We start from the raw sequence: 5,279 nt of genomic DNA on the forward strand, positions 1-5,279 counted from the left end.
ATTTTTTCCGTTGCTCATTTAAAATACTCCTACTCCAGGCAGCCTTAGTAGAATATCTTTAGACATTTTTCTCATTGCTCATCTCAGCTTTTCTCAATGCTGCTACTCTGGACAAGTTGATTAGACTACCGTTAGATATTTTTCTCTTTGTTCATTTAAAATGCTCCTACCCTGGGTAAGCTTATTAGAGCACGTTTAGCTATTTTTTTAATTTTTCGCTTAAAATGCTACTACCCTGGGCAAGCTGATTAGAACACCTTTAGCTATTTTTATTATGTATCGTAATAGATGGGAAAATTTTGGAAGAGAGTTTTTATCTACCCTTTTGCTTGCTTTAAACTTCTGCATTTTGCTCAAGAATTTCCATAACGAATCTGCCCAGAATCTCTTTTCGTAGGTCTACGAGTAAGCGCGCCCATAATTTTCTCCTTGAGGTTCATTTGTGACAGCCATCAGTTCAAGGCAATGCATGCAACGTATTCATCGAAATGCCTTACAAGTAATAATGAGAAATCTATAAATAGTTTACAGTCTATGATAAGTGGCTACTCCGAAGAACTGATTATAACTGAATTTGAAGTATATAGATATGTAATTTTTATCCATAATTTGGTATAGGATTTTCTGAAATCCGTCTCCGCAAGCTGACGGCAAAATGTTTTTCATCAGTTGCGTGCAATAAGCTCCTTTCCTCGAAATTAAACAGAGTTGTTGGTCTTTGGTGATGGGATGATTGAGTTTCGCAAAGTCCTGAGCAGTTAAAAACATTTTTTATTAGAACTTGAGTACAAGATAAAGGATTGCGTAGAATATATTGCAGAATGTTTTTATTAAATGGAAAAGAGACCAAGTTTGACTTTATTCTTCAAATAACACGAATTACAAATGTTTGGCTCAGCGTACAACATATACATATTTATATTTATATAGCAATTCAAAGATTCAATTGGACTATGTATTGGATCAAAAGTTATTGCTAGGATGCAAACCTAAAAGCGAGTCGCCCGTAAATCCAGCAGAGATGCAGATTCTCCTTACTATTTATAAACCTTAAAGTTTGACCTTAGACGCCAGAGAATATCCGAACAAAATAACGGATGGAAAATTTTAATCAATGACATTTGTGCATTGAAAAAATGTTGAACAATATTGCTTGAAGCTTGAAAGGGACCAGAAAATTACTTCTGGAGATTCATAAGGGGTCGTTCGAACCTATTGCATTGATGTGATAACAGGTGTGGGTGTGATTGTGCAGAAAGATAGTATATTTGCACTCTACAACTGCATAAAGAATTTAATATAAATGAGGAAATTTTTCTGCAAAATTTATTTGCAATCGCTACAAGATGTGGGAGACGTTGTTAATATTAAAGCTTAAATCCGTTTGTCAAGGTAAGTTAGGGAGGATTTGTGGGATTTGTATCTGTCTGTTCCTGTTGCACAAATCTGTTCTGAAATCAAAAATTATTTGGATTTTTTTATGGTTTGTTTATTTTTGTTTAATACTTGGTCAACCGCTCTTGCCATATTTCCTATGCCAATCGGAGGCATGATTGTTCCAGAATTGCTTTTAAAGAAACATTTCTTGGATCGATAAAAAATTGTCTATCTGTTGGACTGTCTCAGTATAAATCCGTCTTGCCTTTTCATATCCACCCATGAATTTTGTGCTCAAGTATACTGATCGCATTTTTAATATATTTTAACGAAATCTGCTATTGGGATGGCTTGGCTACGGAAAACGAATTGTGTTGGACCACTTTAACGATCACTCTCCATATAGTTGCGTATCTTTCAAAAATCATAACAAAAAAAAAAAAAAAACATTCCGTTTTCAATATTTTTCAAGAAAAATCGCTGAGCAATCGCATTTTGGTATATTAAAGTGATGGATGGAAATGATTTAGATCAGATGGAAAAATTTTTTTTAAAAACTTTCTTCAATCATTGCGTTAAGGAGTGGCTCTTTGTTTTCAAAATTTTATGATGAAAACTGGTCCATTAATCTCACTCTATATAACGGTTCTTATCAGAAAAAGGTAAAAAACTCTAATTTTTGACGACGAAACTAGATAAAGCCTGACAGGACCTTTTAGAAACTAATGAGCTTTGTTAAACCTAAATCAAGTCAGTTCACATTTGCAGCTCACCCACCCACATAAAGGCTCTCGCGCACTCACGAAAGCACTCATTAAGGTATGTCTTTAGGTGAAAACAAGGTATGGTTTTTGACATAGTTTTCTCACGACGTTAAGTGATAGATTGAATTAGGCGAAGCGATATACGATTTCTAGGTATTCATAGCCTTGCTCCGACCGCAATGCTTTTACTTACTTCCACAACTTCTACTTTATGTGCTTGCATAAGGTGAATAAAAAAGATGGGACAAAACTTAAACCTTTTCGTTGCATTTAGCCTACATAAGGTGTTACAAAGTTGTTCAACATCAGATCACACGCACACATTACAAAAACAAATTGCTTTGATTTTTTCTGAATTATCCGCCAAAAAGTCAAAGAACTACCAAAAAAGATATTCGAAAAGAAAACAAATCAATTTAGTTTAAGAAAGAAACAGTTTGCCACAAGCTCTGCGATAATAATTATTTCCGTAAAATTTATTATTAATTATTTTTTAGTCAGTTAAAGGATTTGGGGAGGAACTTTTGCTCTTTTGTCTGAGAAGGAAATTTTAAATCAACACTAATAAGAAATTTAAAATTGTGAGTCAGCTGAATGTGAGAATATAACACAGACGATAACAGGATCAAGGCATGCTCTCGACGTGACAGAACGCTTTATTGTTGCACTAGTGTACAGAATGTGCGGATAATTGAAAACGTTGACCTTAAAATGTCAGTGTGCGCTCTACGGATGGTTGCTTGCTTAATGCATCAGTGCTAACTTAAAGTTACGACTTTATTAAAGCACATATATGTTTGCACTTTTAAATGAAATTGAACTGAAGTCCATAGATGGAATGCATTTTGGTAATGTAATGGAATATTTATTTCTTCTTTAAGTTACGCGTCTAAATTTGACACTTTTATGTTCAGAGTTTTTACAGTTACATGTTGTAACAGGTTCGTAGTCGTCTTTTGTCCACGAAATAAAATTAGAATAAGTTGTAGTCGGCCAGGTCAATAAGTGGGCGAGCCATCAGATCTAAACCCCAGAAACTGTGCCTTCTTCGTCAAACTTGTGCTCACACATCGGTAATAAGTTATCGAAGCGTCTTTTAACTTAGAATAGAATATTTAAATGCTTTTCCTATATGTATGTATACATATATATACATTTATACATACATCGTACATATTTATGTATACCGGGCCTTTACACGAAATAAAACGTCGCGTGTTTTCGAATATTTTTATTACAAAAATTAACGACACTACCCCTTGTCTCAACTTGTCTAATTGCACCTAGAATCGGAGCACCCCTTTAAAAAAGTAGCCAAGTTTTTGGCATAACAACCCGCAAAAATTTGTTTTTATGTCATCAAACAGCCGACGAGAACCAAAACGAAGTTGTGGTATTTCGTGGGAAACCTAGGTTCCATTGGCAGTTAGCAGATTTTTCAATAGATCGTTCTATTAACCGCCATTGGCTTTTTTCGTAGCAATTTTTAGGTCCCGTACAGGCCTTTACTTGCATAGTAGCGTATAGGAACCGATCTACTCCAGAAACCATAGTTTCATTCAAAAATGTTTCACTAGTGTTGTCGCAGACATATTTGTCATTCAACCTAAAGGTGAGGAAACAAGCAACATTGTTATTTTGATATCTCCTAGCAAAGGCTTTCAGATATTTTGACTTAGGATGGCTCCAAGGAAGTTTCAACGTATGAAGAAAAGAATTTTCGCTTGCGGATCTCTAAGCAAACATATCGGTTGAAAAAAACCCAGCGAGACAGATTTGAGGAAGACAACCATGATATAAATGAACGCGGGCTCTGCAAACACCTGTGGCAACCACCATGGGCACCATGTCGCACCCAGGTATATCAAGTACAATTTTTACGTGCTTAAAACAAACTCCACATGCTGTTCAGCAAAAAGGGGACGCCGTGTTATTGCAAGAAAACAGGCCCTGAATGTCATTGCTATCGTGTTTCTTAAGTTATGCATAGTATGTAGTTTCGTGTTTGATATTTGGTCCGTCCCAATAGTTTTGACTAGTGAGACCACAAAGCTACGTAACGCAATGTCAAATGTCGTAAGTACGATCTGTTAACATAAGTGAACTGATTAGTTACCTTTATGTTCTTGCTGCTTTTACTTTCAGTCGCATGATCTGTTCATTGATTAGATGAAAAAGGGAATAAACCATTTTAGACATATCCAACTTCCAACGAAAGGTGGAAATATTGTGAATACACGTAAGTGATCATCTAACACAAATTGCATAGAAATAATTTAATTGACTTTTCTTGGGTCCTGCGTATTAAGAGAAGAATAAAAGAGAAAAATCATATTTAATTTAAGTTTGATTTAAATTTTTAATTTAAACTTTTTTTGTTCTTTCTCGCTTTCAAGGCAACTCTGCTTGCTGTTTAACCCACGGTTGAGGTTAATCGAGATTGAAATTGTGTTGTATCCGCACACAGCTAATATTATGTTAAATAATTAATGAAAATCACGAAAAACAAAAACTTACAAAAAGAAAATTAAAATGAGTTCCTCTACACATATACATGCGCATACATAAAAGTGTACGTATATATATATATATATATATACACCCACTTATAAACGTACTCTTTAAATTTTCGCAATTCCCAGTACAGTCAGTCGGGGATCAGTAACGTAATACAACAATGAATATAACAGTAGCAGTAGCAACAGTGTAGCAATGAATAGTGTAAGAGAGAGCGTAAAGTGTTTATATTACACAAAATTATTATCATCTTTTGGTCTCTGGTGTAATAAAATGAATTTTTTATCCCTTTTTTCTCTTTTATTATTTTGTTTTCTTCTTTTTTTTTCGATTCTTTTTCTATTCTTTTTCTATTCTACACTTTTTAGTGCGCTTAAGTCAAAACCCCTAAAGAAAATGTGAAACGGCATAGAAGAGAATAATTACAGTGGAACCAGAATAGTTTGCGTTATGGTCTGTCGAGAAAATGTATATAATATATATATATATATGTGTATATATATATATTTTTCAACTTGGCGTAAAATGCTCGGTTATTTGATAACAGTTGAGGTTTAAATATTTTCCCGACATTTTTCAAATAACTTTTCTCTTAGACGAAGATAAAAGGTCGGTGTTTTC

At 34.2% G+C, this 5,279-nt stretch overlaps 1 protein-coding gene and 1 long non-coding RNA gene across 4 annotated transcripts in view; both read right to left on the bottom strand.

The window, feature by feature from the left end:
- Nucleotides 1-5,279, bottom strand: part of LOC119636673 (matrix metalloproteinase-2) — a 394,606-nt gene that overhangs the window by 189,568 nt on the left and 199,759 nt on the right. The window lies entirely within an intron of this gene.
- The window catches only part of LOC119636676, a 95,106-nt gene that overhangs the window by 49,573 nt on the left and 40,254 nt on the right, over nucleotides 1-5,279 (bottom strand). The window lies entirely within an intron of this gene.

The sequence above is a fragment of the Glossina fuscipes genome, unplaced genomic scaffold (assembly GCF_014805625.2).
Source record: "Glossina fuscipes isolate IAEA_lab_2018 unplaced genomic scaffold, Yale_Gfus_2 28, whole genome shotgun sequence".
NCBI classification, from domain to species: Eukaryota; Metazoa; Arthropoda; class Insecta; order Diptera; family Glossinidae; genus Glossina; species Glossina fuscipes.